Source organism: Lygodium microphyllum, chromosome 1 (genome assembly GCF_053477565.2).
Source record: "Lygodium microphyllum isolate KBCC chromosome 1, Lygodium_microphyllum_v1.1.10, whole genome shotgun sequence".
Taxonomy (NCBI): Eukaryota; Viridiplantae; Streptophyta; class Polypodiopsida; order Schizaeales; family Lygodiaceae; genus Lygodium; species Lygodium microphyllum.
In genome coordinates this window covers 170,413,251-170,427,643 of record NC_141135.1, presented here as the reverse complement: position 1 = coordinate 170,427,643, position 14,393 = coordinate 170,413,251, and positions in this window count along the sequence as shown.

The following is a 14,393-nucleotide window of genomic DNA, read 5'->3' as shown; positions in this document are numbered from 1 at the left end:
GCAACCCATAATTATGAAGCAAGCAGACTATGCGTGCCTCTTGTTACGCATTGTTTTTCTCCACTTAGTGATGGGCAGTGGGGGCCTTCGTTATAAACTCTTTGTACTTTAGTTTAGAACAATAGAATTCAACACACTACAGTCCACAAAGCAACCTTGTTTATCCTTGGTTTGTGATTCATCAATCTCCTTGCATATACCCTATTACTCTCTTTGTCTCTAGCCCTTGTTTGTGCCCTGTAGAGTAGGCTTTACCCTGCATGGAGCAACCCAACCAATCCCACAACTGAAGTAGCTCGATCAAACCTATGATTTTGGCGGACGATCTGCAATCAAGTTTGCACCTAATCTTTGGACATTCAGTGTCCTCCATATATAAGAGGGTTTAATATGTATGTAAACACTCCTAAGTCTTGCAAGATGGTACAAATATGTTGCTTATAGGGTTTACATACTGTGCTCCCCAAACCATATGACATCCACTTCCTCTAAACCTGCACATTCTTTGACATGTGCCATCTCTTTGTCTTCAACATACGTGAGTCCCTCATCTTCAATGTTTTCGTCTTCTTATTCTTCTAGATGTGATGAACATGCTCTATATCTTGCTCTTCATAGTTACTTGCATCTCTTGTTTTAAATGGCTTAATCCTCTTCTTGGCTATAGGAACCTTTAGCTCTGTACCATCAAGCTCATATAGAGAAAAAGTTGCATTATCGTGTACATGCTTCATAGTGTATATGTCAACCACCTCTTTGAAAACTACTTAAGAGTGCTATATTGATAGTCAAGATTGCTAGCATAAACTTTCATCGAACCTCCTCTCATTGGTTTAGGACAAAGCTTGTGCTTTTTATCAAATCAGTCTTTGTTCTTGAACTTGGGTTCTCTTAATTGTATTATTGCAAGCTCAATATCTTTAAGTCTTGTTTATAATTGTTGAATTTGTACTACAAGAAAGGATTCTCTATTCATATCTTCCTCCCAAGGTAGCACATTCCATGTAATGGCAATGTTCTCTATGGGCATGATAGGTTTTTAACCATACATCAAGTCAATAAGCATATATCCAATAGCTACATCATGTGTAATATGATCAGTCCATAAATCATAAGGAAGTAGTCTAGACCACTTCTGAATCTTTCCCCTACATGCTTTGACCAAAGCTTTGACAATTGGTAGGTGACCTCTTTCACTTTTCCCATTTCCTTTTGGATTCTAAGTTGTAGTGAGAGCAAGATTGATCCCTATCCTTGAGAAGAATTTCCCAACTTTATATGCGTCCAATTCTTCTCTATTTGCCATCACTTTTCCAACACATCCATAGCGACATATCACATCTTCCAAAAGACATATGCATATGGCAATTGTAGTCTTCATTCTTAAAGCTCAACGTTCCACCTAGTTTTTGAGATATTCTCTTGCAAGTGAAATGTATCTCATTTTCCATAGACCCACATGCATGGTCACTAAGTCAACCACCCATTTATGATGCATAGCCAATGGGTGGATACCTTGGATATAGACCATCATGATGTCATAGAGAAGATACAACTAACAACTAGCACAAGTCTTCACAAACTGCAAGATATCTCTATATAAACCTTTCCATTAGTATCTTAATCTTTGTGAATGTGGCCCAAACAGCTCGATAACCAACCCATAAACTCTCAGAAACTCTTTCATAATATGTTGCTGAGTGTCTTTGTCACATACCACTCTTACAAAAAGTACCATTTCTTTACTTTGGATGCTTCCATAAAAACCCATTCTTCAAGAAATATCCAAATGCTTTCCTTTGGATCCTCTTGAAATCTTTCTCAATCCACCCTTCTTGCCTTGTCAAAGTGCTCAAGTAACAACCAATTTGCAGCCATTCACTCTCATACATCTCTTTTGAAAAAGGCTCAATTAAATAAACATAGCATATATGGTTCAGTGTTGCTCTTGCACTTTCAACTACTTCACTATTTGAAACCAAGATATTCATGATCTTCATACCTATTCATTGATAGCATATCAACAAGTGCATTATATTCACTTGCAATATAATGAAACTCTAGATTCAAGGTCTTGATATAAGCAATCCATCGAAGCATAGTAATATTTGGAGTCAAGCAACTAGTAAGCATGCCAAGAAGTGGTAAGCAATCTATCTCAACAATAATTGAAGCTCTAATGAATTACTATTTGTTGTACTTCAATGTTGTAACCACTCTCAATAACTCCATTTTTGTCTATGAATACTTTTCTTTGATGTCAATTCAATATTTTGGCTCAAAATCTCACCGCATTCCTTATTGTTTTGTCCAATAGCTCATCCAATCTCTACATGACTCATATCAATTGTAACAATGATAGGTCTTCCACTTTAATAATCAACCTTTCTTTGTGTAGGTTTTGTTTGCAACAAGTATTTGAGCTTTCTCATTGCTTTTGTATGCATGTCATCCCACTAAAACCTTTGCCCTTTTATCAATAATAACAAATAGAGTGCATTAGAAATATGAGCAAAGTGTGGAATTCATATGAGATAGAACACAAAAGTACCCAAGAATCTATGTACTTCTAAGACTAATGTACAAACTTCATTCACTCTTCCAATTGCATCAACCTTAGCTAGACATGGCCATTTTCCATATGGTCCACACATGTGAACCACAATCAAGATTTCTCTAACCCAAAAAATAGACTTGTCCCGATGAAAGAGTAAGGTTCACCTCTTTCAATTTGGTCAAGATCTTTTCACAATTGGTTATATGATCTATATCAAAATTTCTACATCCATTTTTATTCACCGATTTATCTTTTGCAATTTTCATGTATCGTTTTATTGGTACATCATTAAGAAAAGGCATAGTGATTTGCGGTATATAATCTTGCAAAACTTTATCCATGGCATTTATCATATGCTCAACTACATTCATTTCTCTCTTCGGCAAGGTATACAATAGTGTTTTCATTGTTGTTAAATCCTTGCTTGCAATAGTTAACTGAAATCAAAGTAAAGATCACCTAAGGAGTAGATTTGTCCTCTGAAAAAGGCTTCTACAAACTCATCCACAATAGACTAGTCCCAATATTTTTGATAGTCACTTTATTTATTGGCTGCCCTTGTATGAACCTTAAATTCCTATTATTCTTTGGCATAATGAACTATGTGTTTGAATATGGAGCAAAAGATGGCTTCAGTATACCCATTTTTATCTTCTTTTTCAATAACTCAATCGGCTTCAATAAGTGAGCTTTTGGCATTGGAATGGGTCACAATTGTAAGGTCCATGAGGAGTAGTGAAAGTGATCAATAGAATAACGACTTGATCAACACATCCAATTTCATGTGGTTGAAATGCAAATGTTTTACTATGTTATGCTAACATATCCATGAAGCACCATTTCTCTACATGAATAAAAAAATCATTGCAACTAATCTTCAATTCTTTTACAGACCCTGTAGTAAACTTATACCCAATATTCTTTAGACACCTAATTTTTGGATAAAAAGAAGCTAACTCTCTCTTATTCTCATTTTCAAAAGGTAATGGCAAAGCAATATGCTTAACCTTCTTAGCCATAGTTTTATCTTTTGTTTCAACCCATGCATCTATTCTTTTATTTGCCCCATATATTTACTTGCCTTTCAAAATCCCCTATCACTCTACATATATCAATAAAGGATACTTTGATAATTTCATTTCTTGTGTGCATCCCAGAGTGCATCATAGTTGCAAGCTCACTCCTAGTATCAATATAAGACATCTCATAAAAAAACCTGGCAATATATTCATTAGATTTAAGCAACTTATACTTCTTCAAGCCTTCTTGAGTCTTGTGGACATACTACTGATCCAGGTTTTTCAAAACTAGATTTCTACCACAAAATTTGGCCAAAATCCCTATTAAGAGCCTGATCCATAGCTTAAACCATACATCTTATCACTTTGGGTTTATTCTTCAAGTACTACGTATACTACATTGCTTCTTGGTTATGATAACTCTAGCAAGTGGGAAAACAAGTTCTTAGGAGGGATGTCAATGTAAATGGTAAAAGGGATGGGTTATCTTAGTGAAGATGGAAATGGATTACACCTAGGGATTGAGTGAGTGAATAGATTTTTTCAAAGAACTAGCCTCCAACTACACTTTGATTCGATCTACATCACCAAGATTTGGGATCTATTACCATCATTAGAGGACACTGTATACAAGTTAATGTTCACATCATGGTGTCATTTGGATCTTAGACAAAACCTCACAAGCATGGACCCTCTCTATCACATGCTTATATGTATATAAGGAATTAAAGTCAAAGCATCTTTTAGAAGTATTTTTTAATAATTTTAATAAATCCCAAGGAAAATCGAATTTCAAAAAAATTCCTACGCTACCCGACCGGTTTCAACGTGGTCTACAAAGTTACAGAAGAAATGTTTTTTCAGATTCTTCACCGATTTAAAGTTACGAATGTGCAGACTGCTAGTTGTAGGCAATTTTATTCTCTCTTTTACCCTTATTACATCAACTTTTTATTTTATCATTTTTGTAAATATATTATAATAATGTGCTTTAGGCACCCACCTTTTGTAATCTAGCTCCCTTTCTCTAGCTTGTCTACCACTGCCCTTGGCTTCTGACATGATGACCAAGGTGGGAACTTGTCCCATCCACTATTCTCCATATTATCAAAGATGCCATGTATCATCTAAGATTATATTAATAAAAAATATTAGCTTAATATAATCCCTCATGGAAGCTATATAAGGTACCCATGGAGATGTAAAGAAACACAATCACAAGCACATGAGAATACTCTAGATTACCAAGCCCAAAGGGGAGCCACTAAGAGCACATCATCCAATACCCTCATGCTAGTCCATCTCTTTGAGGTAAGCTATGAGTGAGCCTCTTTTTTATATAGCATTTCATGAATACATAATGGCAAGCTTCCTCTACCTCTTTTCCTCTTGTCTCCCTCTCTTCTCATCTCTCTCTCTCTCTCTCTCTCTCTCTCTCTCTCTCTCATATTCTAATATTACGTCTAGATCATATGGTGTCCAGATCATATGTACTCTCTTCTAATTTTTCCTCTACATTCATACTTAAACTTATTAAGTAAGACTTTTCATATGATTTATTGGTGGGGAATCCTTATTTTTTCATGTTATATATTTGTTCATGGGAGAAATTAGGAGCCATCACCTCTCTTAATCTTCCATCATCTTCATTTCCCTTAAGATGAGCTACAAATTCTCTCTTGTGAAGTTGTGTTTTGGTTCTTTCCATTCACTAAGGAAATGGATGTCCTAGCCCATCCTCCCTTTGGCTAGGTGGTGCCCTTCTTTAGCTCTCTTAGTGAAGATTGGAGACTAGGTGAGCAAGAGGCAATCCACTCATCTTTTTAGCTCTCATTTTTTATGTCCCCATTGAGGAACTTCTCAAGCTAGGCTTTACAATTTATATAAAGAAAAAAACATCAAGGAGTTGTCCTCTTCCTTAAGAGTGTTTGTCAAGGGATCACTAAGGAGAAAACTTCATCAAACCCTATTCAAGGGATTCATTGCTCAAGAGTACCACCATGTTCTCCAAAAGAAGCTTAAGAGAAAAGAATCTTTATCAATAAACGACACGTATGTGGGTAAAGCAAGTTAATTACACACATCATTCTTTACTTCAAGAGAAATCTTGCTCTCATTAAGTCTCTAGGTCAAGGCATTGTGTTGAGTCCTTTGTGTCTAGTGTAAAGACACTCCCTTAAGAGCCTTGTCTTCAAGTGGTAAAGATGCTTTCAAATTCGGGGATTAACAAGTTTTTGGAGGGGGAGTTACACATCAAATGGTGTGCGGTATTGGTGAGAGGCTATATATGGTGATGCACTTCAACTACTACTAGCAAGAAGGCTCAAAGTATTTGAGAAGGTAGCTATCAAAGCCTATGAACTTTACAAGGCTGATGATGGTCACACAAAAGCTAGGCTAATTGCTGGTGAGAAAATCCTTCGCATCTCTCGAGTGGTGGGATTTAAGAGGCCAGAGCTTCAGCAACATGCTTCATGAAAGTTTGTAGTGGAAATTTTTAGTTAATGAACAAATGAATAATCCTATTTTCTACAACTTTCAATCGGTTCAAAACATTAGGGTGGATGTTTGCATTAGTAGAAAGATACATTTTCAGCAAAGGTTGGTCTTTTATTTTGGAGCTGAGAGATTGAGAGAGATTTTCTTGTCCCCTGACCCCATAATATTCCCTATTTTGGATTATAACATCTTCTTTAATGTGCACATATTCATTCTACTCTAAGTGCATCCCATGAACCATAGGGATTTGTACAGACCTATCCATCCTCTTGCTAGGTAAACTGTGCACATAATAGCTAGTCAAAGCTCAGGTTTCAAAATATCATAAGGGACTTATTGGGCCCTCGTCGTCTTGCTGAGATTAATGCATTTGTGAATCCATTTATTCTACCCTTAATAAGTTATGATTTGGGCCTAGACGTATTCATCTTTGTTTGTATTGAGCTAGATCAACATCTTCCTATCATGGCTTTTCCAAGGTTTTTTGGGCACAAAGGGGAGAAAGCTCTAGAATTTCTAGGTGACTTAGAAATGGCCATCCTATTCACAAGTCGAGGTGATGAAGCAACCAAAGTACGGGCCTTCTCTTTAGTTCTAAAGGGTGATGCTCAAGTATGGTATCAAGCTCTCCTGGAGGCTACAAGTGTAAAAATTACATGGTGCAACGAACAGAATCTGAGAAAGAGATAGAGATAGAGAGTACACAATAGATAAGAGGATAATTAGAAAATTCATTTAGCTCCAAACAACTGATACAGATATGGCTCTGTCCACCCGTTGTCAAAGAGTTTACTGTTCATAATATAAATCATGGGATTCTTATGAACACAGAAAAACTTCATTGGGAGTTATATGAGGAATTTGCATACAAAATTCAGACATTGTTATCCAATAACCAACTTAGTTACATAAGTTCTTTTGTATTTAGCATATAATTTTCAGTTATACCATGTATGATGAAAAATAAGTCTATGGGAACCTACAACTTGGTCAACTGGAAGTAATTGACAGTCTGTAGGATAAATCACATTGATTCAGGTGTAAAAATATGATTAGAACTCAAGAAAAATGCCAAAAGTTGCCAAAAGTCCACTAAATTCATAGGGGACCTAAAGTAATAGACTTAAGTGACCAGCAAGTGACTTGGGTAGGTCAAAAAGTGACTTGGGCCTGAGTAGGGAGCAACCCGCATTTTTCGGTGCAAAATGCGGGCTACACAGTCTGAGCACAACTGGAGAAAACTGAAGCTATGGTGCATGCTTTGGAGCATGAAAACTGAAGATCAACAGGCCCAGAAGCTGAAGATATAAACACGATGAGAGCTCCACTTCTTTGCCCATTTGGTTTGACGAAAATGCATGTTGAAACAGTCTATAAAAGGAAAAAATCTGAGAGAAAAGTATTCAGCCTGCTCTTATGCATGACTTCTCTTATTTTGTCTACCTCATTCTTGGTCCAATGAAGCCCGACTTGTACCCAAGTACTTGAGTGACTTTGGGGCAAGCAAAGGGTGAGGATTTTGAAAGTATATAGGCTGTTATGGGCTGAAATAACCAGTCATAAACAGGGCAGCCCACTGTTATTGTCCATTTTTATGAGCAAACAAGAGATTTATGTGGTTGTAATAGAAGGAAATGACCTCTTTTCATCACGACTTTGTTAATTAATGATTAGAGGAGCTTTTTCATGAGTTTATGCACTCATTTTGAGCTTGATTATGGGCTGGAATTTTCTGTTTTAAAACAGGGCTGAAGCTAAAATTATGCTTCTTCAATTCATTTCATGTATCATTGGCTCAAATCTTGAATGTATTTGAGTCTATCAACATAATATTTGTTCCAAAGGGTTGAAATCCATCTATGTACTTGAAATAAAAGCCATTAGAACTTGCATTTGATATTCATAATTGAATTGAGAATCTAAAAATATCATTTATGATATGATATATGTATCCAAAGGCATTTGATGTAATCAAGATAGAGTTATTTCTTCTGTTCATGTATGCTAAATACATAGAGAAAAAGCTTGAATTATTCTTTCGTACCTAAATCATTTCTAAATCCCGGATCTTATTAAACCTCAATCTATTTTCCCTTCCTGAACTTTGAATCCTAAACTCCTCTTTTGCACTAAAGCCCCGGTGGTAGACCTTCAGCCCTTAACACAACGACACCATGCGCTTCCACAGTGAAGCTTAGATGGCGATCTAGACAGAAGATAGGTGAAGAGGTTAAGGCTAGTTGGAACAACTCTGACTGGGTGAAAGATAGATGATCGATGGCTGTGAAGGGGTTTAGCTTTTATAGCCCGTGAAGGCGGCTAGGTCAGCATGACCAACTTACCATATGAGCCTCCACTAGTCAGCCAGGGAATATTCCCTTTATCGTCTTCAAGGGCCGCTTTCGCGGCCCTCGGACCCCAAAATAGGGGTTCCTTTTAACTCCCTTACCCCGAAACTCAATACAATGTTCCTCGAGTTGCTACTAGCTTAACTACTGAGTCCAACTCAAAGATTAGACCCACAATGGTCACCTTTTTGCCATTTGATCACATAGACCTCATCTGATATACAAGTCAAGACTCATCGAGCTCACATTTGGATTCTCCTCATAATGGGGGCCTTAAAAATTTGAGCACCATGGATCATTGGTGGCACCTTATGAGGGTGGGGCATTGAGCATATCTAACAACAAGGGGTAACTGGGAGGATCTCAAGACCGCATTCTTGCATGAGTACCAGGATACAGAGTCTCCTAAAGATCTTTGGAGACAACTCCTAGATCTTTGCCAAACCTTAACAGGGGAGTACCAAACATATGAAGGCATGTTTATAAAATTGTGGGATAAATGGATATCCTTTTTAGTTGAGGGAGAGAGAGTACTTGATTGCCTTAAGAAAGATTATTTTCTAGCTGGACTTCACCCTTTACTAAGGGAGAAGGTCAAAGGCAAGTTTCCCACATCCTATGAAGAATCAATCACTTATGCTAGGGAGAAAGATAAGAAATTGAAGTATCAAGTCCAATTGAAGGGGGGAGTTGAGCCCATGCAGTTTTTACCAACCATGCCAAGGCCTAGAGAAATAGTAGAGGTCCCATCCGAGCCAGAGATACCACAGCAATAGCTCCTACAACGCATTACTAATCAACTTGAAAGCCTTTCATTGAATTTAGTGCAATGAGTACGGCCCCCTCCCCTCGCAAATGAAGGCATTCTAGGCTGAAGGAGACAAGAAAGAGAGTATGCTTGCTTAGAGACTGGCCATGGTATGCACTTTTGCCCTCATCCTAGGTGTCTGCTAGAAAATGGGTTCCAACCAAGAAGGAGGGGACAAGTGACACCACCTAGGGAGAGGCTTGTTCCACCGAATCGAGGGCCTCCACCACCGGTTCAAGTTCTCCAACATCCTTGACCACTTACATAGGTGCCGCCCTTGCCTATCTAGGTGCCAGAGAATCGTGATGTCAAGATGATTAGTTTGGATGAGAGTGATATCAAAGGGAAGGCTTTACACCACTAGAGGAGATTGAAAATATGAAAGAAGAGGTAGAGTCTTCTAAGGTTTCAAAGACACGTGACAGTAAAAAGAGGAGGCTCGCTCACGCCGATGCATTGAGCTAGATGATTTTTCCTTGGGTAAAGGTATTAGAGCTTATGATTTGCTTGCTAATGTGAGGAATTAAGGGCAAAAAATTTCATGGCCACAATTACTACATCTATCTCCAATAGTGCGATGACAATGGTCAAAGATGGTACGCATTAGACCCATGAAAAATAGACACGTGAATGCAATCAAGGCTAGAAAGACGAAAGATATTGTGCCTCTAGTGGAAGCCGAAATCAATGGGCACAGAGTATCAAAGACATATGTGGATATGGAGGTGTAGAGGTTTGTGTCATGATGGAAAAGTTGATGCATCGTTTGGGATTAGAGGTAAGTGAAACTATTGAATTTGGGGCCAAAATGGCTAACAATGTAGTAGTAAATTATTTGGGAGTTATAAACAAAGTCAAGGTAAAGGTGTGTGGAGTGCAATTGGAGCTTGATATGTATGTGATATCAGTGAAGGGGGACGGCTATCCACTCATTCTTGGGTGACCATGGCTAATGGAAATGAAAGCCAGAAAAGATTGGGAGATAGGGGCTTTAGAGCTAAGGCCACAGAAGGGGCTGCAGAAAAAATGGAAGAGCACTATCTACAACATGAAGGAGGGCTGATAGGAGGATCTTGCGTTAGAGACCACCACTGATGAATGGAGTTCTAGCAAGGATTGGCCATCTACGATAGAGGGTGAGTCTTCAAATGAGGAGGAAGAAAGATCTCTAGAAGTGATGGGGACTAATTGAAAGGGCCTTTTAGTAGTGAAATTCTGCAACAGCTTTCAAAGGTCGAGAATGAGGGGTTAGAAAAAATGTTGGCTAAGGATCTATCAGTTGAGGAGAAGGAAACCTACATGGAAGTGGAGATAAAACACTCTGCACTTTTTATTTCTGATTATGAACACGTCACATGTGTGTCACCTGTAGTGGTGACACCCAAGAAAAATGGCAAATGGTGGATTTGTGTGAACTACAAGCTGCTAAATGCTACAACAAAGAGAGATCACTTTCCTCTTCCCTTTCAGAATGAAATACTTAACGAGGTGGCCGAGCATGAGAGATACACTATTTGTGATGGGTATTTAGGTTATTTCCAGATTTGAATAGTTGAGGAGGATCAACAGAATACCACCTTCATCACACTGTGGGGGGGTTTTGCTTACAAAGTAATGCCATTTGGATTAACAAATACCCTAGCTACCTTCCAGTGATTCATGAATTATGTCTTCCAACCATATTTTGGTAAGTCCATCAGAGTTTTTATTGATGATTTTGGTATTTATAGTTCTAAGGCTCTACATCTAGGGAAGGTGGATGAAGGTTTCAACCGCCTTGCACAAATGGGGGGCAGCTAAACCACGAGAAGTGTCATATTGAAAAAATTAGTGTAACTTTATTAGGGCATGTCATGAGTGAGAGAGGCATTGAAGCAGATCCAAACAAAGTTAAGGCCCTATTGGTGGTGCCGTCACCATCGTCAGTGAAGCAACTAACCTCTTTCATTCAGAAGGTGTGATATATGGAGCGGTTCATTCATCTCCTCTTCCAATTAGTGTTTCCACTGCAACCGTTAACCCACTCTGAGGAGCTCCTATGGAGTGAAGAAAGCAAAATGTGCTTTCACGAGGTGAAAAAGGCTCTTAGCACCCTTCCCATAATTTTACAGCCTTGCTGAGATCAAGAGTTTTTTGTCAACCCGAGTTTTGGGGAAGATGCTCTATGGGCAGCACTAATACAAAAGGATGCTAAAACTAGCATGATGAGGTGGTTTACTTTTCTAGTAGAGTAATGACAGCATCAGAACGAGGGTACAATATGGTGGAGGTGATGGTTTTGTCTCTAATGTCTGTTGTAAGAAAGTTTCGTCCTTATCTTCTCCCTAGGCCGTTCATAGTGATCACGACAGAAGAGCATTTTCCCTATGCATTACAACACATGGATGTTTCAGCCAGAATCGCTAAGTGGGTGATACAATTCCAAGAGTTTGAGTACACCTTCAAGGGGGAGGACTCTACTCAGGCATGGCTAGCTGATTTGTTGATGCCATCAAAAGAAGGAAAAAGAGAAGGGAAAGGTAAAAGATGAGACATCTCCTCTTGAGGACCCGCCACGGGTGGAGAATGACCATACCCTCTACTTTGATAGGGCCTACAAGCATATTAAAGACATAGTAGGAGTAGGAATAGTGGTGTTCAGGCCCGAAGCTGACAAACTTTATGGAGAAGGTATCAGCTTGGAGGATATCCATTCTAAAAATGAGGCAGAATATCAAGCTTTGCTTTTAGGTTTGAGGTGGTGACTCTCACATGGTGTCACTCGACTTAATATTTTTGGGGATTCTATACTAATTGTTAAGCAAATGAAAGGAATCTGGGCTTGTAAAAATGATAACTTAGCTGTGAAAATGAGAGAAGCTAAAACTCTCATGAGGAAGCTATAGAAAGCCCAGATCTATTTTGTGCCAATGTGCACAAACGGCAACGTAGATGCTCTAGCAGCTGAAAAATTGAAAGAGGTAATGATGTAAATCTCCCCTTGTTTTAGGGTAAGTTTCAACTACAAGATGTGCTTTATTTTCTTGAGCATGGTGAGACACCTACACATATGAATAAGAGTAAGAAAAGGTGGTTGGCTTGCTAAGGCTACTAAATACAGCTTGATAAATGATGTATTGTATTGCAAAGGAAAGGATGCAGTGCTTAGAAGGGTGTCAACAGCAAAAGAGATTATAGATGTGATTAAGAGTTGCCATGAGAGGGTTTGTGGCAAACATTTTTCTTAGCAGAAAGATTCTCCAAGCCCATTTTGTGTGGCCTATTCTACATCGATGTGCAACATTGGTACCGTACTTGTGATGTTTGCCACAAGGCCACTAAGGAAGCTAGTGCATGAGGAACAAAATCCCATAGCTACATATGGCCCATTTGAGAAATGGGGAATCAATGCAATAGGGCCACTCCCACAAACTCAGTCTAGCAAGGAATACATCATAATGGGTGTGGACTACATGACGAGGTGGGGTGAGGCTTCAACAACTAGTAGGATCACATCCCAAGAAGTGGGAAAATTTTTGTTTGAAAACATTTATTGCAGGTTTGGCACACCTTTAGAAATTATCTTTCACCAGGGTCCTGGTTTTAGGGCTAATCTAGTGGGGGAGCTAATGGAAAAGCTAAAAATCAAGCATAGGCATTCTACTCCCTACTACCCACAGTGTAATGGTTTGGTCGAAAAGGTGAATGGACTAATTTGTAAGATAATTACCAAGCAAGTACACATGCACCCCAAGCACTGGGATAAAAAATTGAGTGCAACTCTTTGGGCCTTCATGACTTCATTCAGAACCTCACTTGGCTATACTCCATTTCACCTCGTTTATGGCCAAGAGGCTTTGCTTCCTATAGAACTAGAACTAGCCAGCTTATGTTGTCACACACAGGGGTTCGTGATGTTGCTCACCATAGGGATGCTTAGAGATGGGAGTAAAGATGAAGAGCACTCAAGATAAATTGAAGATCAATAAAGAAGATGTTTTGATTGTAATTGAAAATGATTGGGAACAAAGTGAAGACAAAAAGTACACCTTCTCTTCTTAGAAGCTACATAAACCCTCCATAAGATGTCAATGAAGTAGTAGTCGTGGCTTTGATGTATTTATCTTCAGTCATGAGCATAGCTTGAATCAATGATGTTCTCAAAGTGAATTGAAGTATATTTGACAATGTTCATAGAATAGATCAAGCCTTTCACATGCTTTTCCACATAAGATGAGAGCACAAGATTGTTGCCTTTTTTGCATTGATCTTATCTTCAATACATATTAACCTATAATCTACTCAAAGACTTGAACATAAGCTTCTGCAAAATGACTTGAACGCTAAGCTATTGCGACAATCATCAATTAACCTGCCTCACATATGCCATCATCTATCCACTGTAAGTGAAAAGGCTAGCTCCCAATGTAGCCAGAAAAGGAAAGGAAATTCTCTTGAGTAGGTAAATGCTAGTCCCAGGTGACACACCGTCCCTTTGCTACTGACGGGGGTAACCCACTGATTTTGGACTCAAACATGCTTAGATGTCGATGTGCCTTGAAGAATGTATGAATCATAGGGTTGATTAAGAAGACCTTCGAGCAAAATTGGATCTCTATTTGTAGTAGGTTAGGAGATTGACAGCACCAAAAGCAAGAGATTGAAGACAAAGAATGCAACTATGCCGAATGGGGACTTGACGCGAATCATGTGAAGAAGGACCTCAACAATACTTGTGAGATGTCTAAATACCGAAGGAGTGTGAACCGAGCCGCAAGCCACTCCAGGATCACAACTCTACAAATTCCGCCATCGCTTTCTGGTGTTGCTCTGTGTGGAACCTTGGAGAGAATGATCCTTTGTCAACTCGTCATTTTATGCAGAACCAAGGCACAGAAAAAAACATAAGACGTAGCTTTGATAACTCTTGTCATTGTCTTTTTCTCCTCCTTCCAGCAACAGTATAGTTCACCACTTTGTTTTCGCCTTCGTATTCGAATTCATCTCCGTTGTGCCAGCTTTGTTGTTCACTTCCCTCATTCATGCTTTAGCTTATTTCAATCATTGTTGACAGCATAATCATGCCATTTACGTCATTTTTCACCGTTTAGAATCATGCCTCAACCTCATCTTCTCGCCTCCTTCTTTGGACTTTCGCTAGCATGTTTTGCCTTCGCTCGTCT